Source organism: Canis aureus, chromosome 11, assembly GCF_053574225.1.
Source record: "Canis aureus isolate CA01 chromosome 11, VMU_Caureus_v.1.0, whole genome shotgun sequence".
NCBI lineage: Eukaryota > Metazoa > Chordata > Mammalia > Carnivora > Canidae > Canis > Canis aureus.
Window position 1 is genome coordinate 32,348,549 of NC_135621.1, and position 23,976 is coordinate 32,372,524.

The following is a 23,976-nucleotide window of genomic DNA, read 5'->3' on the forward strand; positions in this document are numbered from 1 at the left end:
ACAAAAATTTACACAATGTATCTTTTTTGTACCTGCCTTTTTTGCTCAACAAATTCCACGGGGGTTGCATTTATCAGTAGTTGCCTTTCTTCTGTTTAAACTTTCTGTGTGGTACCCCATTGCAGGAAACACCCCCAAGTGTCTCTTCATTCTGCTGCTGATGGACATCAGGGCTGTGCCACTGGGTCTAGTCTGAATAGATATGCTCTGAATGGTCTTGTATGTGTCTTTGGATGGGCACAGGTTTTCATTTCTTTTAGAAACCTTGCTGTGGATCACCTGGATCATAGATTAGATGTTTGAATAGCTTTAGTAGATAGAGTTTTTCAAAGTTATTACACCAAGGATTGATGCTCAAGCCTTCTAAAATGACGTCTGGTGCTCTCTCTAGTCATTGAGAGTGAAGATGGAATGCTCCTTCCTTCCTTTATCTTCTTTCCTTTTTCTTTCTCTCTCTCTCATCCTTTTCCATCCCCTAAACTCCCTGCTCAACCTGTCTGTATCCCCATCCTTTCCCTCCCTTCCCACACCTTTTCAGTCCACTCACAGTTGGAAGCTGTTCCAGGCCTTAGCAAGCCTGTAAACTAGATTCTGAGCTCCCTGTATCAGCAACTGCCTAATTAGAGGCACGATTTGTGGTCCAGTGAAGTCTCCACCAGCCTAATGTGCCTGGCGGAGCTGCGCTTCTGCTAGTAATTACCTTCAACTTCCAGTTAACAGAAGGGCAAGAACATCTGTATCAAGAGTAATGAGAAAGCCCCTGCTTGGGGTCCTGGAGCTGGAATGTGAAGCAGGGAGCCTGTAGAAACCCTCATTAAATGGACCATCCATTACTTATGCCCTGACAGCACCTCAGCTTCTCCCGTTACCTGTCTCTCTTGCCCAAGGAAGATGACTTAGTTTCTGCTTCTGGATCTGGGTCTCTGTCCAGTATTTATTATTTAAATGGGAGAACAGGGAGAAACTGTGGTATGAAGCATAGATTCTTAAATATAAGAACATTGAGGCAGGTTGCAAAATTAGTTGGTTCCTAATAATTAAAGGACCAGTCTCCAAGGGATTCCCTTTTCCAATAGAGAGAAGATGCAAGTCTTTCCTTATAGGAATATTCCTCTCATTTACAATCCAACACCATGTATTTAACTCTCTCCAGCATCTACCATGTGCCCAGCAATGGGTACAAATGGTGAGGAAAACAGCAGTAGTCTCTATTATATCAGTTCTATATCTAGTGATACATTTATCAAGTAATCACTCACCTTTGCTTAGTAGCTGTTTCATGTTGGGAAGGAATTCAGAGAGCATGAAGGAGGTATGAGAGCTTATTACAAGGGTCTGACGGGGGTGGGAAGTTCAGGAAAGGCAATCCTTAGGAAGTAACAGTTATGATCTCCAGGATGAGTGAAGGTTGGAGGGTTGGAGGGTGAGCCATCGAATAGCCTGGGATGAGGCTGCTTTTGTAGTGGGAGAGAAAGCACCAGAATTACAACAGGGCACCAGAAATGACTAACCTCCCTGGTTACTCCCATTAACATATCATAGGCATGTGACGGTTTATACTCACTTCATTTCCTGGGGCAGAAAAAAAAGAGAATTATGGTCTAGCAGCCTTTATTTTTTGAGCATGTGCTATGTTTCATGCACTAGTAGCCTTTTCTCATCTCATCCTTACACTCATTTTTTGAAGTTGGCCTTCCTATTGCCCCAATTGTACAGAAGTGGAAACTGAGGCACAGAGCAGGTAAGTAAACTTTACAAGGTTGCCCTACTAGTAATTGCAGAGTGTTATGGGATGCCTGGGTGGCTTAGCAGTTGAGCATCTGCCTTTGGCTCAGAGTGTGATCCCGGGGTCCTGGGATTGAGTTCTGCATCAGACTCCTTGCAGGGAGCCTGCTTTTCCTTCTTCTTGTGTCTCTGCCTCTCCCTGCGTGTCTCTCATGAATAAATAAATAATTTTTTTAAAAAAATTGCAGAGTGCTAAAAACAAACAAAACAAAATCCAACTCAGTTTTAAAGACCTTTGTTGTCTTTATTGAATGATTTTTGAATTAGGCAGCACCCCCATACAGTAAATTAAAAAAAAAAATTCCAAAGAGCTGCACAAAAGGAAAGAGTTTCACAAGCAGAAAGGGATGGGACACACTAATTACTAGCAAAGAGTGGATTGTTTCAGGCAAGGCTATCTTCTCTTAAGGGATCCAGGCATCTGTCAGGCAGAGGACTTCACTAGTACTGACCAGGTGATTCCAGATTGACTGGTTTAAGATCCCACTCCTGGGAGAGCTAGAAACTATAATTGAGTTAGGTATGAAGTCTTGGTTTGGTGACACAGGCTTAGCACTAGTGACTCCATTTTGAGTCTGTTGTCTCTTTTTAACAGCAGCCAAGTACACATAAGATTCCAGTGCTTCACAGAAGCAGCAATAGCCATCATCAGTCTTGGGCCTTCACTCTAGCAGCAAATCCTCTGTCAGCCCCAGGAGTTCCCACGAGATTTAAAGGAGCCAAAAGGCTTCCCAGGGGGCCCTTATTTCCTAAGGCCACAGTTGTGTGTCCCAACTTGCCCAGCAACCTTCTGAGATAAGGCTCCTGGGGAAGGACTGGGAGAGCCCAGCAACAGCATGAGGAAGGGTGCACTGTCACAGGTCAGAGGAAGCCAGCACACAGCAACCCTGTACACTCAGAATGATTGTAACACAATGAGAATATCAGGGTAGTAAGCATGAATTTACTCCACAAATTTCAGGTTTAAAAAATATTTCATAATACATTGTTTTTCTAAACCAAATGGAATCTGGCTTCTAGGGCAATGGGTAGATATTGGTTCTTCTCCGAAGGGTCATCCAATAGTTCAAAGTGATAGAATCAGTACAGAAAATGTTTCAGGGAGCACTCTTCTTTCTTCCCTCTAGACAGCATCTCCCCAGCCTCCCTCTAATTGCACCTCTCTCCTTTGCAGGAATTCCAGCCCTAAAGACCACCCTTGGGGGAAAAATCTTCAGTCATTCCATGTCGGGGCAAGTGAAATTCAACCCTTCATTTGCTGGTGGCAGAAGCAAAATAATATACCACTTAGTACTTCCTAATGAGCTTAGGGAAGAATCAAATTATCTTCTGTGTGTGCGTGCATGTGTGTGTATGTGTGTGAGAGAGAGAGACAGACAGAGGAAGATAAAAATCTAACTAGAAGAAAATACTCCAAACATGAATACAAATTGCCCCAGCATATTGGTATTGGGGATGATTTTTATTTCTTTCTATATACTTTTCTCTATTTTCTCAATTTTCTGAAACTGATTTATAGTACTGCCATAATCAGAAGGAAACAATAGAAGCCATTTCTTCCTCCCTCCCTCCTCACTTCCTTTCTTTCTGTCTTTCACTTTTGTCTTTATTCAGGCCTGTGGAATTGCAGGACACCTCTACCAAATGTAAGGTCCTGTGGAGCTCAATAGCCCTTCCACCTGCATCTGTGTTTCCTTCTGTCTCACTGCCATGAGCAGCCAGCTTCCCTTCTGCCTCTCCATCTAGAGAAACAGGAGCTCAGAAATCCAATCTCCTCAACTCACACAGATTAGGTCTAAAGTTGGGGTGACTGTGACCGATGCCTAGAGTCCAGAATATAGAGGGAATTTCTTGGGGCCACACCAGTCTCAGCCAAGAGGAGAAAGAGAGAGAGACAATGGGGACAGAGGGATCTAAGATGCCACAGTGCTGGTTCTGGGATGTTGTGTGTTTTCACAAGAATACTTTAGTTCTAATTACTCAATCCACAGTGGGAAGCTGTTGAGCTTGTGGCTATGGTAAATTCCAAAGGTCTCTACTTGGGCTGTGTCTCTGTCGTGAAGCAATTTGGACTCTAGAGTCTCTCTGGTAAGAAAAGCTGAGCCTAGAGATGAAAGGGGTAGAGGGGGAGGAAGAGTTCCAGGAAGGAAGGAAAGAGCCGAAGGAGACCAAACTGGTGGCCAGGGCATCAGCCATGAGAATATTAACCTGTGGAAAGAACACCAGCCACAGGGCCAGGAGACCCACCTCTGCAACTAATTTGGACTCCTGTACAAATATGAACCTCCTTTCCTCTTTTTTATTTTAGTATAGTTGACATGCAATGTAACATTAGGTTCAGGTGTATAATAGCAACCTGACATCTCCATAGGTTATGCTGTGCTCACCACAAGTGTAGCTACCAAATGTGGACCTCTTCAAACCCTTGCTGTGCAAATGTAGAGCCCCATAAGGCCTCAGTCTTCTCATCTTAAAATAGCAATAACATAGGGCCAACCTCACAGGCTTATTGTGAAGATTTAATGGAAAGTTCTAGAACAGAGGGCCTTTGTTGGATTATGGCCTCCCAGCATTCTTTCTACCTTCCTTGAGTAACTACACTTCAACTTCCGATTGAGGTGCTTCCCCCTCCCCACTCTCTGTTCATACACCTCAGTAGGCGTGGCTCAAGGGGCCCCAAGCCAATTGGTGTGCACAGCCCCTAGATGACATGGTTCTCACAGGAAGAATGTGTGTGTGCACATTCAGTTACAAAAGCCAAATACAAATTGTACATGAACCCAAAGTGAGGCCACTCAAGCAAACTGAAATGTCAAGTTTTCTTTTCTTTTTTTTAAGACTCAAACTATATTCATTCAATGTAGGAAAACTGATTAATTCATGCCTGTCAGAAGGTCTTTTTGTGGAATGCCTTTGGTTTTTAAAAAGCATGAGTACAAATTAATTATTGCTTAACAGATGCACTGTTTTAGACATAGTCTTCTAAAACATTAGATCCCAGGGGGAAATAGCTACAGGGCTGCTTGGGTGTTAAAAATGATGAAATCCTAACTAATTCCCTTCTGGCTCTAACGATCTATGAGCATCATGTGGAAATGGTAAGCCTCTGACAGGCAGAAGAGAGTATTTCAGGATTTGGGAGCACAGCTCAACAATACTGAAACCACACCGTGTTGTCAGGCGAAGGAAGAAATAACAGCAGAGGTCAGCACTCTGCTGGGCTCTTTCCGTGACTTTCCTTCCTGAAGTCTTACAGGAACCTGACAAGTTGTATTCTTAGGCACACTTTGCAGATGGGGAGACTGAGGGGTGGAGAGGTAGAGTAACTTCCATGAGCTCATTCATGAGGGAGCAATACAGTCAAAATCAGAGGGCAGAGTTTCAGAACCTGAAAGGCACGCAAGACCAGCACCGGGAGAGGCCCTCTGAGCAGGCTCAGAAGCAGCAGCTGCAACCAGTTCGCTGAGCCCTGGACAGTAACTCAGTCATTTTGTTACTGGAGTCAATAGTTCCAACACCAGTACTTATCGATTTCCCAAATTCTTGATGCGGGCAGAGGAAGCAACTCTGTGGGCAGGTTGGTTCCACCAGGTTTTTCTGCAGAGCCCCAGACTGTCCGCTGCTGCTCCAATGCTCCCGATGATTTTGAAATACTCAACTGCCCTGTTTCAAGTACTTCCTGCTGAAATTATCTATCATAGTCTACCCAATCAGGTCAACTCCTAACCTCATTCAGGTTAGGAACAGAAGGAAGGGGAACAGCCCAAGTGAGTATTTGAACCCAAAGCAGAAATCTACGGGATTCACTTTCATTTCTTCTCCCACTGGGTAAAGCTACTGGGATAGCTTTCGCACCTCGGGATAGCTATGATTGGAATGAGTTTGGGGCTATTGATTCCTGTTCTTCCTTTCCCACGTGGCTGCAGAACTGCTCACAGAGCACATTTGTTTAAGAAGTAGTGACGAATCTTCTTTCTTGGAAGTCCTCTAATTACAAATCAGCATTAAGAGAGACCTTGCACATTTACAGAGTTTAGCAACAATGTTTCATTAGCTATTCCTTGTGCTGATATACCACACTAGTCTATGGAATAGGGCATCAGAACTCATGTGGGCGAACACTCAGGAAAGAAAATGAAGAAGATACAAAGAAATGGAAAATAAGTTCCATGCTCGTGGATTGGAAGAACAAATATTGTTTAATTGTTTAAATGTCTAGGCTACACAGAGCAATCTCTCCGTTCAATGCAATCTCTACCCAAATACCAGCAACGTATTTCACAGAGTTGGAACAAATAATCCTAAAATTTGTATGGTACCAGAAAATACCTTGAATGCCAAAGGAATGTTGAAAAAGAAAACTAAAACTGGTGTCATCACAATTCTTGACTTCAAACTGTATTACAAAGCTGTGAACATCAAGACAGTATGGTACTGGCACAAAAAAACAGACACATAGATCAACAGAACAGAATAGAAAACTCAGAAATGGATCCTCAATTCTAAGGTCAACTAAACTTTGACAAAGCAGGAAAGAATATTCAATGAAAAAAAGACAGTCTCTTCAACAAATGGTGTTGGGAAAATTGGACAGCCACATGCAGAAGAATGAAATTGAACCTTTTTATCACACCATACACAAAAATAGACTCAAAATTAATGAAAGACCTAAATATGAGACAGAAATCCATCAAAATCCTAGAGGACAACACAGTAAGCAACCTCTTTGACTTCAACCATAGCAACTTCTTGCTAGAGACATCTCCAAAGGCAATGAAAACAAGGCAAAAAATGAACTATTGGAACTTCAACAAGATAAAAAGCTTTTGCACAGCAGAGGAAACAGTCAACAAAACCAAAAGAAAACTGACAGAATGGGAGAAGATATTTGCAAATGACATATCAGATAATGGGCTAGTATCCAAAATCTATAAAGAACTTATCAAATTCAACACCCAAAAACCAATAATCCAATCAAGAAATGAACAGAAGACATGAACAGACACTTCTGCAAAGAAGCCCTACAGATGGCCAACAGACATATGAAAAAATGATCAACGTCACTCAGCATTAGGGAAATACAAATCAAAACCACAATGAGATACCACCTTCCACCTGTCAGAATGGCTAAAGTGAACCAGTCAGGAAACAACAGATGTTGGTGAGGATGTGGAGAAAGGGGAATCCTCTTACACTGTTGGTGGGAATGCAAGCAGTTGCAGCCACTCTGGAGAACAATATGAAGGTTCCTCAAAAAGTTGGACATTGAGCTACCCTATGGCCCAGCATTGCACTACTGGGTTTTAACCCAAAGATACAAATACAGTGATCTGAAGGGGCATTAGCACCTCAGTGTTTATAGCAGCAGTGTCAACAAATGGCCAAACTATGGAAAGGGCCCAGATGTCCATTGACAGATGAGTGGATAAAGAAGTATTCCACACAATGGAATACTACTCAGCCATCAAAAAGCCGAAATCTCACCATTTGCAACAATGTGGTCGGAATAGAGGATATTATGCCAAGTGAAATAAGTCAGAGAAAGAATTCTCATATGATCTCACTTATATGGGGAATTTAAGAAACAAAACAGAGGATCAGAAGGGAAGAAAGGAAAAAATAAAACAAGATGAAATCAGAGAGGGAGACAAACTGTAAGAGACTCTTAATCATGGGAAACAAACTGAGGGTCACTGGAGGGGAGGGGAGATGGGGTGACTGGGTGATGGGCATTGAGGAGGAATATGATGTACTGAGCACTGGGGGTTCTATAAAACTGATGAATCACTGACCTCTACCTGTGAAACCAATAATACATTATATGTTAATTAATTAAATTTAAATAAAATTTTTAAAAAAGAAGAGCTCGTGTGAGGGAAAACCAAAAATTTGTGTGACCAGAGTAAGATTGTTCATGTTCTGGGATTCTAGATCTACCCCGCTCTCCTCCCTACTGGAGCCCCCAGGCCTTGCATAAGCATTTCCTATTCATTCCATTTCGCCATAAACACTATGTAGCCATGGACATTTATTTAACCATTTGGTGCTATTGTTGCCTTGACTATAAAATTAGTCAAACTTGTAATAGTACCTATTCCAGAAAATTATAACAATGTAAAGAAATAATGTATATACTTCACTTAGAACAGGTCCAAGCAAAATTAAGTTCTATCTAAGTGCTTTCATAATTATTATTTTTCATTTGATCTATACATTTTACCTTTCATTTTATATCTGAGGACTCAGAGGCTCAGAGAAGTGCAATAGCTTACCTTAAAGTTTCTGTGGCCCCTTCCTGTCTGCCTGACACACCCTACTTCCTGGTCTAGTTCAAATGCTCCCTTCTCTGTGAAGCTCTCTGTCACTCATGCACACACATGTGCACTCACACACACACTTCAGGTTAGCTGTAATATTTCCTTTCATTATATTTTATACTTCTCATAAAACTTAACACACTTTGCCATATACAGCCAATAAGGGCATGCATAGTGTCCTTTGTTATGAAATGCAAGTCTCCACAGACAGACACCTTTGGACTCTAGGGTCTGAAGTTGCCCCCGTGGCTAGCATAGTGCTTTGCACATGATAACAATAATCGTGACGTGTATAGGGGACAGTCTTTCATTTCTGTACCATCATTCAGTTCTAACCATTCCTGAATGGATGAGGTATTTCTCTCCACATTTTACAACGAAGAAACAGAAGCTGAGAAATGTGACGTCACACAGCTCATGCCAGGTAGATCTGGTGTCTCAACGTAGGTCTGACATAAAAGCTTCTGGTTTTTCTAAGATACTACTGTCACTTCAGTAAGAGGTTCTGGGATGGGATGGGGTGGAATGGAGGCATGGAGAGGTGGAGTAGAATGGAGAGATAAAACACAAAGAGGAGAAGTCAGGAGAGATGGTGTGTGCAGAGGGAACAGTATGCATTATCAGAGTCAGAGTGTAGAAGAGAGCAGTACAGCTTGACCACTGGACTCCATTTCCACAATAAGAACTCGTCCCTTCCTCTTCTTCAAGGCTTTTGTGAAACGGAAATAAAAAACAAAACAAAACAACTAGAAAATGTTGAGGAAGAAAAAAAAAAAAGCAGCACTCCCCAGAGGCAAAGGCTCTTTAATGTTATCCCAGTGACAAAGGAGATGACATCTGGGTGTCCTCCCAGTCAGAATATCCTGGCCTGGTGATGCTGACATCAAAACTACTGGGGGCAAAAAGTCATTCTTCGTCCTCCTAGCAATTGCTGTGTCTGTGTCTCCTTCTCTCCACAGAGCAGAGATGTGTCAGAACAGAAGATGAGGGCTAGACCTGCCAGGCTCAGATCAAGAAGCGGGTCCCCCAGGCAAGCCCAGGTCATGTTTCTGGCAGTTTCAACAAGAGTCAGGAGTCCCTGTGGGGATAGCACTAGGGAGCGGGGGCTGGGAGGAGCACAGCTTATGGCTAGCATCTGGGCATCCTCTGCAAAGGCAGCTAAGACCCACTTCACAAGAATAGGTTTTATGATCAGAACTCCATCTTTCAATGGATTTTGCATGGGGGAAAAAGAATAGGCACCCTTTCCCCAGGCAAAGTGCTATGCTGAGGGCAGGAACCAGGCTTTCACAAAGGACTTACATTACTACCTGCTTTTGCTAGCCAAAAGAAATCTGAAGGGGATTTTGCTTTTACAAAAAAAAAAAAAAAAGTCATTTCTGTACTAATATAGGTCTTTTGTAAAAGTGAAGGGGCATGATGTGAACTTTTAGAAAGCAGAAGGTACACTTATACCCATTTTGCAGATGAAAAAAAAAAACCTGAGTGACTCAAACACTAACTTGGTGACAGTGCCAGGATTTAAATCTAGACAGTCCACTTCCAGAACTCCTGTCTTGAGCTCTGTGTGCCACACTGACTTTCTTCTCTCAGCTCACGGCCAATAATCACTTCATTAAGCCCTCAATGGAGGAAATATGCATAGGCTGTGCCCAGCTAACCAAGAGCAAAATAACCCTTTATTTATTAGCTGGGATTTGGGCTGGGAGTCCAGGACCTATGCCAAGATGGCCAGGGCAGCACAGCATCCTTTCTCCCCTAAAATCAGTTTACATGCTACCAATGCCAACGAGACTCGAGGCTGCTCTATTTTCACACCAAAGCTTCACCTCAGATCTTCCTTAGCTCAGACCAGGCTAGCTGTCATGGAATGGGCAGGTCCAGAAGGTAGAGGGATTGAAGTGATAGCTTGCAGGAGGTGAATTTGGCTGGAGAGGAGTTGGGACTCAGGTGAAGAAACATCAATCAAGAAGGTCAAAATCAGTTCCAGAGGATTCCATGCCAGAGTGATTCGGTTCGCAGCATGGGCAGGTGATCCAGGAACCCCATTCTCCAGACTCAGTTAGCAGCCAGCATCCTAGGACTTGGACTCCAAGCTGTTAAAGAAAAGGGGTAAGACATGATGCTGGGTCCCCTACAGTTTCAACTTTGACTCTGAACCATTCAGCGCAGTCTGGTGTGAGGACAAAGTGGCCCCACTATAGGAAACAGAGAAGGAGAAGACAATGAATCTGCAGCCTACGGACCCGGGATGACCCACTTCAAATGGGACAGCCCTTGCAGTCACTGAGGAAGGAGAGAAGTGGAGTTGGTGGCCAGATCTGCTTGTGCAAATGTCTTCCCTTACCCCGCTGTCATGAGGACACTTGGAGGCAGTGCTGCTTTATTCTTCCAACTTTAGCCACTTTGTGGGATGTAAAACCATTTGAATTGGGGCCTCTAGGGCAATGGGCTTAGCTCTTGGCATGGAGATGCCCCTTTTTTTAGTGTAGAAACACTTAGGTTCAAGGTCTGCCTTTGCCCTTCTGGGCTGTGCAACACTGGGCATGTCACTTAACCTCTCTGAGCCCCAGATTCCCATCTGTAAAATTAAGAAAGATGATAGTGATGGTGCCTATTTTAGTGGGTAATGATGACTGAGTGAAAGAGGTGGTTTAAAATGCTTAACATCGTACTTGGCACATTATAAGCCCCCCATAGATGTTTGCTAATGCATTATTTTTTTCTACCTTTGCTGAGGTATCATTGACAAATAAAAATTGTATATACTTAAGGTGTATAGGGTGTTGTTTTGCTGTTCATATACATTGTATAACGATTAGAATATCCATTATTTTGAAGGTGGGAGAGCAGCATTGTTGAAACAAATCCCAGAGGTTGGATTGGCATCAATTCGGGGATTTTTGCCACCCCCATATCCACCCAGTTAGACATTGAGGGGGCCCCCACCCCTCTCCACCAGTGGCTGCCAACCAGTCAGCTCTCCCTCATGCTGCTATCAAGTTCTGCAACAGCCAGCAGGGCACATCAGGTGGACGGAGCCCAGGCCTCAGAGGGAAGAACAGACATGGACACGATGGACAGAGCCCTTCAGGGATCTTGAAGTCAGAACCCAAATTCTAGGAACCAGCTGCTGCAACACTCAACTCTGTCCCCTTGAGTTCCGATAATCTTCTTCCCAGAAAGTTTTTAAAAAGTGAGAGAACACATTATTTTACTGACTTTAAAAGCACTGACCTTTTAATCTGTCCTTCCAAAGAGAAAATGGTTTGTGCTTCACAATTTCTCTGGAGTCAATGATCCTGAATACATTCACTGAAACAGACTCTCATAAATCTATATATGTACAAGTTAAAAAGATAATAAAGCTCTCTGATTCCGAGGACCAGCAGTCCTCAACAATTAAGACACAGAAATGCATTCATCTCAAACTCTTTTGTGTGTGTGTGAACCCAAAGAACTTTCCTTTCCTTCTCACTTACTCTCCTAATAATTCCATCAAAACAATACTCCCTGAGTATATTTTCTCACCCTGTCCTAAGAAAGCCCTGGAGAGAATACAAAGTAAATAAGAGAATGGGGCTCCTCTTCTCAAAGAACTTAGATCAGCGGCAAGGCAAATTCAATAATTTATCCCACAAATATTGTCAGGTGTGAGAGATAGAACAGTGACCCAGAAAGACATGGTCCTTAAGGAGATGGAGGTTAAAATCTTTTTTTAAAAAAGATTTTATTCATTTATTCTCTCCATGAGAGACACAGAAAGAGAGAGGCAGAGACACAGGCAGAGGGAGAAGCAGGCTCCTTGCAGGGAGCCTGATGTGGGACTTGATCCCAGGACCCCAGGATCATGCCCTGAGCCAAGGCAGACACTCAACCACTGAGTGACCCAGGGGTCCCTGGAGGTTAAAATCTAAAAAGCTCCTGAAAATAAGTAATGAGAAAAACCACAGCTAAGATCAGGGCCTAGATAAGTAGTGAGGAAAGGAGTAATCTGAGTGCCCCCCTATTTGACAACACTGCAAAGGACGCTTTGCATGTTGGATAGGGTCGAGCTCTACAAGGAAGGGGCAAAGATCACACTGCTTTCCAAGGACATCAAGTGACTGGCCCCGGATCACAGAAAGAGTATAGAAAGGGGATAGAGCTGAGTTTTTAACTTCAAGTGTGGGATCTTTCAGTAGTAGTACAAGTGCTACAGTGTGAAGGTTTGCTTAAGACGTTGAATCCAGAGCCCGAAGAACTGACTGGCTCCCAAATTTCTGGTGCCAGCTAAAGCAAATTCCTCATTTGATACTGAGCTTTGCTGAAATGGACACCATTTACCACAGATTAAACATATGTGCTGCTCTTCTCTTGCCTCAGACTAAAGCCTCTTGGTTTGGGGAGTTCCCGTTCCCAGGTCCCCCATGTGTGAGATGGAAGATTCCCCCATTTGTTCCTGAGGAGAGCCAGTCTTAATTTCCTAGGGTTGCCAAAACAAAGTACCACTAACTTGATGGCTTTAAATAACAAAAATTTATTGTCCTCCAGTTCTGGAGACAAAAAACCCAAATCAAGGTGTGTCAGCAGATGGGCGCCTGGGTGGCTCAGTGGTTGAGCCTCTGCCTTTGGCTCAGGTCATGAACCAGGGTCCTGGGATCAAGTCCTGCATCGGGCTCCCTGCAGGGAACCTGCTTCTCCCTCTGCCTGTGTCTCTGCATCTCTTATGAATAAATATATAAAATCTTTAAAAAACAAACAAACAAAAAGGGTGTGTCTGAAGGGCCATGCTCCCTCTGAAGTTTCTTTTATATATATATAAAAGATATATATAATATATAATATTATTATAATATATTAATATTATGGTGGCTTTTGGTGGCTTTTGGTGTTCCCTGCTTTGCAGCCATGTTCTTCCGATCTCCGCTCTGTCTTCACACGGTCTTCCTCCCTGTGTGCCTGTGATCTCCCATAGGGACACCAGCCACTGGATGTTGGGTCCACCCTAAATCCAGGATGATTTCACCTTAATAGCCTTAACTAAATATATGTGAAGAAATATTGTTTCCAGAAAAGGTCATAGTCTGAGGTTCTGGATCGACATGAATTGTGAGGAGACACTATTCAACCTATCCTTATCATCTATTTTTTAATTTAAAAAAATGGTTTGATGTTCGCCGGGACACCTGCACCCCGATGTTTTTAGCAGCAATGTCCATAATAGCCAAACTGTGGAAGGAGCCTCCGTGTCCATCGAAAGATGAATGGATAAAGAAGATGTGGTTTATGTATACAATGGAATATTACTCAGCCATTAGAAACGACAAATACCCACCATTTGCTTCAACATGGATGGAACTGGAGGGTATTATGCTGAGTGAAGTAAGTCAATCGGAGAAGGACAAACATTATATGTTCTCATTCATTTGGGGAATATAAATAATAGTGAAAGGGAATATAAGGGAAGGGAGAAGAAATGTGTGGGAAATATCAGAAAGGGAGACAGAACATAAAGACTCCTAACTCTGGGAAACGAACTAGGGGTGGTGGAAGGGGAGGAGGGTGGGGGATGGGGGTGAATGGGTGACGGGCACTGAGGGGGGCACTTGACTGGATGAGCACTGGGTGTTATTCTGTATGTTGGCAAATTGAACACCAATAAAAAATAAATTTATTATAAAAATGGTTTGATGTTGGTCAACTCAAAATAGTCTTTCTGAAGCCTCATATTAGGATATGAGGAAAAAGAAAGGGGACAGCGTCTAGACTGACTTGAAACGTTTTTATGGTGTTGTCAGATGTAGTTAGTAGCAATATGGAACACGAGCTATGAGATATTGCTTCTAGTATTAACCTCATCATTTACCAACTGTGTGACCTTGAATAATCAATGTTAGTCTCTAGAAGCTCAGGAGCTAAGGAATAGAAATTTCCAGAGGTTTAGAAATAGCTAGCTACCCACCAAAGATTTTAGTTATCTCTTCAATACTAGAGCTTATTGCATGAAAGCTGCTCACCAGCCAAAGTTCACATATCAAGTTGGTTTTTCATCTAGTTGAGGTCCTGTGGCAAGATCCGGCTGATGGAATATGCATCACCTCCTGGCTGAGTTGGCTAAGGAGTGGTTATACTTTCACCGGCCTCTATCTTCCCATGCAAACTGAAGGAAAGGGACTCTGAGGGCCTAGGGGAGGATATGTCCCAAGATGGGCAGAGTCTGAATCCCTGAATCACCACAGGGAAGGCTGGACAATAAGAAGGAGCACAAATGGCAAAACTGGTAAATGAGCAAGAAATAAGCATCTGCTACATGGTCACGTAAGTGCTGGGGCTTTGTCATAGCACAGATGTCATAGCACAGGTGTCATAGCACACATAGCACAGAGCCGAATGGCATCCTACCAAAGGTCATGCAACAATCATGTTCTTCCTTCCGGCCCCACACTCTCCTACCATACTTTCCTGTCCTCGATACAAAAGGGAACGGGATCTGGACTCGGACCAGAATCTCCATCCCAGAAGCAAAGATGAGTGTTTGCCTGGAAGGGAGCTTATCTAAAGCTCTCAAGGAAATAGCGTTTTATGAATGTGGTGCAGAAAATCCAGCGCTAAACTGGGGCACAGGGTCATACTGATAATGCAGACGGGGCCTATCAGCCTGAAGACTGACGGGGGGTCAGCGCCAGATCTGAAGGGAATTCTCCACATGGACGGGCAATATCTCCACTTCTACAAAAGGGAGATGTCTTTGAAACACGGAGTGACTTCCTTCAGACGGATTGCTTCTTCCTTTTCCGCCCAACCAGCCGGGGCCAGAGCAACGCCTCAGACATGCTTTACCGTTCTTTCAATAAACCTCAGCCCTTTCTTCTCTCTCCTGCCACAGGAATGCACAGGCCTGATGCAAAGACTTGCTAACTACAAATTCAAACATCAGATATTAAAAGTCAACTCTTGGAGTGGAAAAAAAATAAAATAAAAAGAGCGCTTCTTGTAGAGTACATTCCTTTGAAAAGCCTTTGTATTTCCCAGTATTGAAGTGATGGTGTCTCATTCAGTCAAACATAAGAAATTTGAAGCCATTGTAGAATATCCAGAGGAAGTTTGCAAATGGAATTTTCTGCCTGGGATTAAAGGCATGTTTGAGCAAATGCTTAGCATTTTATTGTACGTAGGAGATCCCATCAGAACTGGGGCTTTGTTTGGTGGTGGAAAGGCCTTTATTGCTGTATTTAATGCCTTGTTATACTTAGTTCTGTACATTCAGAGCCCTGGATCGGAAGCCTGACAGACGTGTTGTTCAGGAATCCATTGTAAGTTTTGGTCTTTGGAACCCAAAAAGAATATTCAGATCTAGCCATCCCGGCTTCATCCCAAGGGAGAAATACCCACAAGGGACAATGACAAATGGGAAAACTCAGTAAAATTTTATTAATAGTTGAGCTTGTACCCAAAGCCACATGCAGAGCTCTTTGGTAAATTTACCTGGAGAATGAAGAGATGTTCACCTGATGTCTGTGAGGGATGGATCTGCTCTGACCCCATATTTACCAGATGACAACATTCAAGTCTAAGAGAGAGAGCAGAGAGAAGCCATTATCATCCCTTTGTCTTACAGTCACCTACCTGGTAGAATGCTAAGCTTCATCAGATTTCCAGAATTTACCTATCACATGAAGAACTCCTAAGTGGAGGGTGAAAAAGAAAGCAAAGTTTAGGAGGTGAGTGTCAAATTGTTTGGATGTATCTCATACCCTAAAAATCTACCCTGCTTCAAAATACAACTCTCTCTCTTATCACTTGTATGCTCTTGGGAAAGTCACTGGTCCTGCTTTATTCTTGCTCAGATGGTTGACATGAACAATAAAAGGAATAAAATACAGAAAGTTTCTAAAGCAATGCCTGAACTCTACCGAGGTGGTGCCTTGGTACCTTTTCTAACTCAGATCAAGCAAGCCCTAGAGATTAGGGGGAAGTCTGAGCAGAAGATGGAAGTCCGGGGCCTTGGCTGCAGAAAGAAGGAAGGCTAAGTGAGAAGGTGTTGGTCTCAGACGGATTCGAGAGGATGATAAGACAAAAACTGGAACAAGAAACAAGTGGCAGGAGTGCCTGGGTGGCTCAGTGGTTGAGTGTCTGCCTTTGGCTCAGGGCATGATCCCGGGGTCCTGGGATCGAGTACCATATTGAGCTTCTCCCTTTGCCTATGTCTCTGCCTCTCTATGTGTCTCTCATGAATAAATAAATAAAAATCTTTAGAAAGACAGAAAGAAGTGGCAAGCTCGCTCTAGGGCTGGAGGACAGGTCACCATGAGATCCTCAACAAGGCTGTGTATCCAGGTATTTTTTTTTTCCCCCTCTGATGAAGAAGCTGGTTAGTTCCAGAGCCTGGGGCAAGTCAGGCCTGCTGTGGGGATAAATGGCCTGTGCTGCAGAGAATCGGAGAAAGAGGGGGGCAGGGAGCCAGGCAGGTTATTATAAATTCCAGGTGCCAACCTACACAGGAAGTGGAGTCTGGCACTCACAGGCCAAAGAAGTGCCAACACTTTTGACAACTGTCATTTGATTTAATTGTTCTGAGGCACCTCTGCTCAGCAGTAAATACACTGAGGAGGTTCGAGAGAACTCAGAGGTTCTGGTGGCCACTGTGGCATGATGAACAACTGAATAACTCTATCAAAGGAGGCGGGCCGAGGGAGGGATGGAGACACAGCCGGGATTGGAGCTGTGCTGCCCTATTGTTCTGTCAGAAAAATGTTCCTCTGCTGGGCCTTGATCTAGAAGTTTATTTAAGGTCATCAAGACTGTACCAAGGAAGCCAAGGAGAGTTGGTTTTTTTAGGTCTTCCAAAAACTGGGTGTGTGCAAAGGGTTTTCTTTAACCAGCACTGTTAAATAAAAGTTATATATAGTAATAATAATTACTTATATTTATTGAAAATTTTAATTTCAAAGCCACTACATAAATGTTTTCTATGAATTATCTCGTTTCTTCCTCTAAATAGTCCTATGGACTCAGAATACTTATAATACCTATTGCTTTGATGAAGAAACCAAGGCTCATGTGTGTTAAGTAACTTCTCCAAGAACACACAGTTAGTCAACAAGCCAGGAACTCACTCCAGTGCCCATACCCCAAACTACATGGCCATGCTTCCAGGAACAAAAGCCTAACGGAAGCATATACTTCATGCCACTCCTTCTAGTGCACATGTGGTTACAGGTAACAAACTACTTGCCTGAGAGTTAGGTGGTATTAAGGTAGTCAGTATTTGCTGAATAACATCAGCATCTCATCAGTGTAAATTCTCTGGCCAAAGCCTCTGAAGTTCCCTTGGCCTTTCCCTGGTGGCTGAAAGATACTGTGGCAGTTGCAAGTCTAACATCCGACCCTAAGAGCCACCACCCATTTCCCTGCTCCCCTTTAAAGTGAGACTCTTCAGAAGAGTCTGTTTCTCCTTCATCTCCTGACATTCTCTCAAGAACCCAATGCAATCATGCTATGTTTTGCACCAACCCCATTAAGATAGCTCCTTGGAAGGTCACCAATGACCTCCACATTGCCTGATCCAACTGTCAATTCTCAATCCTGACTCTTAACTCATCAGTGGCCTTTAATACACTTGACAACTCCCTCCTTTGTGAAGGACAATGCTCATTCTTGGTCTTCCTTTCACATTTCTGGTCAATCCATCTCACTCCCCTGCTGGCTTTTCTTCATCTTTGACAACTCCCAACTGTCAGTGTGTCTCAAGGCTCATTCTCCTGTAGGTCAAGAACAATTCCTAGGTAATTCTATCTGGTAGGGTTTTAAACACCATTTATAAATTAATCAAAGTGTATGTCTCCAGCACTAAATTCCAGACCTCAATATAAAGGTGACTTTTTGACATCTCCACCTAGATGTCTCCAGAGTTTACACACACCAAACTGAACTTTTGATCCCACTCTCTTCCCATTCTTCCTCAGACGACTCTTCTCCATAAACAACAATTCTCTTCTTCCAGTTGCTCAGTCCAAAACACTGAAATCATCCTTGGCTGCCACCTTGCTTTACCATTCTACATCCAGTCTATCATAAAATACCATTTGGTCTAGCTTTGAAATAAATCTATAACCAGACTACTTCTCACCAACTCTTCTACTACCCCTCTGGTCCAAGCCCACCTTTTCTGTGGGCTCCTCTCTGTGATTCTACCTTTGGCCTATCATATTACATTCTCCAAAGAGCAGCCAGGGTCATGTAAAAACACAAGTTATTCCTCGTAATAAGTGTTGTAGCCTTCCTGCTCACTCAGCTTCCTTCAAGAACCTGAAAAGCCCATCCTCTGGCTTACCCCCACTACCTCTCCGGTCTTAATTCCTAACACTCATAGTCTACCTTAGTGTAACTGTAGGTTCTGACCTACTGGCAGATTACATAATCAATTTAGGTACTTAGGATAAGAATTTTTTAATAAAATAGAATAGACTCTATTACAGTGCATTGCACACAGTAAAGGTAAGTATTATCTTGTAGAACTTAGAATTCAGCAAGAGCATGTGTGCAACTGAGTGTGTGTGTGTGTGTGTGTGTGTGTGTGTGTACTGGGTCCCTATATAAAATTTACATCTCAAAAAAAAAAAATTTACATCTCACTATGAATAATGTTTCAAAAGTTTAAACCTTAGCTCACTCTGTTCTAATCACTATTTAGTTTCCCCAACATGCCAACCATATCACCACCTGGAGGACTTCACTCTTTGTCTGGAATTCTCTTGCACCGGGTACCTAATTCCCTCACTTCTTTTCAATCTTTCCTAAGGCTCATCTGATGAGAAAGGTCTTCTCTGGTCACATTATATAAAATAGCTCCATCTGTCCTACCCTGCTCAGTTTTTTTTTCATGTTGCTTTTTACCACTTGACATACTATAGATTAATTTGTTAACTTTGTTGTGCACAGTAGAGCAGAACCATAAAAATGACCATGCAAGCTGAACAATGTCAACTTAACAATGGAAAAAATTATGATTGTTCCATGACCTTGAAAAATGCTTATCAAAACAATACCTCTTACTAGCACTTGTAAATCTATAGAAAAATGAAAAAATAAAACTAATACTATGGTCCTATTTCCCTTCTTATGTATGCCCTCTCTGTGACAGGATTCTGTTTCTGCCCCCATTTCCCTTAGATTTGCTGAGGACAATGGGATATGAGAGCAAGTGGTATGTGTAACTTCAGAGCAAAGTCTTAAGAGATAGTTCTTGGTTCATCATGTCTCTCTTTTCAGTCTCAGTAGGGACTGCTCCATACAATGGCAAAGAAAGGTGATGTAGAACAGACCTACAGACAACCCCAAATGCTCTAGTAAGGCGAGTGGGAAACAACTCTTTATTGTTCTTTAACTTCAGTGTACACCAAAAACACCCAGAGGACTTGGTAAAGGAAGACTGATGGGCCCCATCCTAAAAGTTTCTCACTCAGTAGGTCTAAAGGAGAGACCAAGAATCTGCATTTCTAACAGTTTCTCAGGTGATACTGATGCTGCTGTTCAGGAACCACACGTGAGGATCACTGTTCTAAGCCACCAAGACTTAGGGGCACAATTGTTACCACAGCATAGTAGCCTATGCTGATTGGTACAGAGCCAATAAATAAGTTCTGTACAGATGCAGGGAAATAACAACTCAGGCAGAAGGTACTTCAGAGCTTTGGAATCAGACATATTGGAGTTAAAATCCCTGACCCCATGTTAAGTGTTGTGTCAAGATTCATGAAGGTGAGTTAGAGTTTCTGCTCTCCAAATTTATACCCTTTGGAATATTATCTAGATTTTTTTTTAAATGGCTTCCATTACTTAACAGAGTGACACTTATGATTCCTCCAAGTGATGTTACACTGAATCAAGATGGGCCAATTTTATTATTTCTCCCAGAAATTTAAAATTTGGTCAAAGATACAGTAGTTAAGCTACATATTTCATTATTCGGTTTATTTAATTGTTGTTTTTGTTAAAGTAACAAAAAGACCCTGAGGGAAAAAAGAGAAATTAGATACTGAGAGAACTTTGGTCTCTCATCAAATAGAATATGCTCTTGGTTTTGGTGGTCTAAAACATTGTTGGAGGTTTTCAGGCCAGTACTCTGGAGAGCAGAAAAGGAAACCAACATCCTCTATGGCATCCCTGCAGCTGACTTGGACCTGGCTCTCATCTCAGGGTTACTTTTCATCCTGTCCCTTCTCTCTGCTTATTAGCTTCTCAGCACCCCCAGCACCCCTTCCTCATCACTCCATCTTCAATCCTAGTGTTCACTCTTTCAGGGATGGCTCTAGACATAACTAACTCTGTGGTGTGTTAGGTCATGTTGGCTAGGCCTTCTCACTCTCAGGTACTGTGCTTGTCACTGTGCTCGGCATACACTCAACTCTCATTAACTATTGGATAGATGGATGGATGAATGATAGAATTGTATAGTTACTAAATTTATGGGCTTTGAAATCAGACAGAATTGGTTAGGAATCCAGCTCCACCACTTACCACCTCTGTGGTCATGGGCAAGATGATAAATTTTTCGATACCACAGTTTTCTCATCTGAAAAATATTACCTACATCATGGCAGAGAATATTCAGTAATACTAACTTTTCAAAAACCATTGTGGGAGCTAGTTTATTGGATCTTGAAGTACCCTCTTTCGAGATTGTTTCAACAGTGATGGAGAAGGAGGAGGCAGATGTTGAGGTGAGGAGAGAGGAGGAAAAGTATAAAAGATCATTTAGAATTCAAGAATGGGTGAAATTATTCTTGGCATTCTGAAGACCTACGCTGATATAAGTGGATGAAACAATCAGCTTCAGGGATCTCCACAGACATCCGGAGGTGAGGCGGAGAGGGCAAAAGGGAGAGGCATATACTCACTTTCTCCTTCTACAACCTTGAGAAAGTGAGTTTGGAAGTGGCTTTAATTCCCATCTGCCGATTCTCTATCACCAGAAGCCATTAGAAAGCAGTTAACTCTAAAGGCTCTGATACTAAATTACTTGTAATCCCTCTTCTTATGGAATGAATAGATAGAAGTCACTGCCTGTAAGAGTCTGTGCCCATGCAGGAAAACAGAAATCCAAGTAGGAAATTCAAAAAGAAATGATGCAACACGGGGATCTAGTTACAAAGTGTTGCCAAGGCTGAGAAAGCAAAGAGCAAAAAGTGTGACAGCCTGGAGATGAGGAACTGCAGGAAGCAGCAACCACCCTAGGGCGGGAGGAAGAGGGGGAGGACATGGTGCTAGCAGAGCCCAGGGTGCACTCAGGGCAGCGCTGCTGCGATGCCCCTGGTCAGGGCTGGAACTGCCTGGGAGAGCAGGCCCCACTCCGTGCTCCCACTGTGGAGAAGGGCTGCCGCTTGGTGCATGCACCAAAGAAGGCTCCCTTCTGAAGCTATGATCACCCAGATGGGGGTGCCATGGCTGATGCTAGGATCATCCCAAAAGGAAGCAGCCCCTTCCAGAGACACTGCCAAAAGCAGAGAAAGAAGAAACCAGTAGGAGGCCTTTCTCTTTCTGACGGTATCTCCTTATTGGCAAAATTGAACAAGGAGCCAGATGGTAGGGGAGTTCAGGAAATGCAATTTACACAGGCTCCCAGCCTCGGCATCACGGGGGAAAAAAAGGTACAAGTCTATTACCTCTACCAGAGAAAGGAGAGTAAGCAGGGAGACAGGAGGTGATGAGGATGATAATGAAGACAATGGTGATGATGACAATTATAATAGAAATACAACAACAGCAGCAAGATGGGTATTTACAGCCAGGCACTGTCCTAAGCACCTTGCATGGATTTACTCAGGACAGAGAAGGAAGGAAGATGAGAAGAATCAGAGGGAAAGAGTGAAGAGTGAAAGAGAAGCAGCCCCCCTGCTCTGAGACTGAGCATTTCATCCCTGAGAAACTTGTGTCCTTGCCCTCTTCCCCTTCCCACCTCCTCCCCCAACACTGACCCAGGAGGAAGAACCCCCAATAGGTATTGGATGACAGCTGGGAGCTGGCTTGGTACTGAGAACTCTTTATCGCATTATCTTATTCAATTTTCACAAAAATCATATGTTGAAAAGAGAAACAGGACAAGAGAGGTTAAATAAGTCGCTCACAGCCAGTAAATAGCTCACAGACGGTAAAATTTAGTTGTCTTTTTTCAGAGCCCATGTTCCTTCAAATTAAGTGGAAACAGTAAGAGCTGTTCTCACCCAGATGTCCAAAACCAGCGCCCAGACCTGCTCTCCCAGAATGCTGCCTTCATTTCCAGAGAGACTCTGGTGCCAGGCTGTCTTTTAACTGGGAATCTACTGAGGGAGTGGGGAGCCCCTGGCCTGGGGTGGAGTCACTCTGGCCTAAAGGGGATTCGCTTTGAGAAAGGGGTTTTGAAGTTGACAATGAAAGTCATTTCCCTTCTAATGGAGCCTAAATAGCAGATCTTGAAAGCCTAGGCAAGTAAAGAATAGTTTAAAAGAAAGAGGGAAAAATTCAAAGTGCTGTCACAAACTGCCCACCCCGGAAAGGGGACAGCATAGTTCAAACACAGTGAACTATCTCAACTGACTAGAAAGAGCCAATATGCCTTTCCCCTCGGCTTTACTGAGGTATCCGTGACATGCAGACCATGCCAGTTTAAGGTACGCATGTGCTACTTTGACGTGTGTATAAATTGCGAAATGATGATCACAATAAGGTTAGTTAACACCTCCATCCTTTCACATAATTACCTCTGTGTAATTATGTGTGGCAAGAACATTTAAGATTTACTCTCTTGGGACGCCTGGGTGGCTCAGTGGTTGAGCATCTGCCTTCAGCTCAGGTGGTGATCCCTGGGTCCTAAGATCAAGTCCCGAATCGGGCTCCCTACAGGGAGTCTGCTTCTCCCTCTGCCTATGTCTCTGCCTCTCTCTCTCTCTCTCTCATGAATAAATAAATAAAATTTTAAAAAAAATTTACTCTCTTAACAACTTTCAAGTATACAGTAGAGCACTGACAATTACAGTCACCCTGCTGTACCCTAGATTCCACAGAATTTATTCATCCAATGGCTGAAGTTTGCACCCTTTGACCAAGACCTCATTTTCCCCACTGTCTACTCTCTGTTTGTATGAATTCGACTGTCTCACATGTAAGTGATATGCTACAATATTTGTCTTCTCTGTCTGACTTAGTTCATTTAGCATATTGCTCTCAGGTCCATCAATGTTGCAAATGGCAGGATTCTCCTTTTTTGTGGCTGAATAATATTCCATTGTGACATACCATAGGTTCTTTATCCATTTATCTATCAGTGGACACTTAGGTTGCTTCCATGTCTTGCCTGCTGTGAATAATGTGGCCATGAATACAAGAGGGCAGATATCTCTTTGGAGAGGGCTATTTCATTTCCTTTGGAAATATTCCCGGAAGTGAGATTACTGGATCATGTGGTAGTTCATTTTTAATGTTTTGAGAAACCTCTATACTGTTTTTCCATAATGGTTGCACCGATTTACATTTTCACCAACAGTGCCCAAGGGTTTCCTTTCCTCCACATCCTCCGACACTTATTATGCCTTGTCTTTTTGATAATAGCTATCACAACAGGTGTGAGGTGATATATTTCATTGTGATTTTGATTTACATTTCCCTGATGATTTGTGATCTTGAGCACCCTTTCCTGTACCTGTTGGCCATCTGACATACTCTGGAAAAATATCTATTCAAACCTTTTGCCCATTTTTATTTTTTTTAAGATTTTAAACAGACAGAGAGGCAGAGACACAGGCAGACGGAGAAGCAGGCTCAGCGTGGGGAGCCTGATGTGGGACTTGATCCCAGGACCCCGGGCTCACAATCTGAGCTGAAGGCAGACACTCAACCACTGAGCCACCCACGCATC

General features: G+C 43.0%; 1 long non-coding RNA gene across 1 annotated transcript; it reads right to left on the reverse strand.

Moving 5' to 3' along the window:
- Window positions 1–2,024: 2,024 nt before the first annotated feature.
- On the reverse strand, window positions 2,025–17,449 carry LOC144323815 (uncharacterized). The gene is made up of 4 exons (XR_013389154.1): window positions 17,320–17,449; window positions 15,570–15,654; window positions 4,173–10,198; window positions 2,025–3,043 (listed from the first exon to the last, which is right to left on the reverse strand). It is a non-coding gene; the product is annotated as an uncharacterized LOC144323815 (long non-coding RNA).
- Window positions 17,450–23,976: the final 6,527 nt, after the last annotated feature.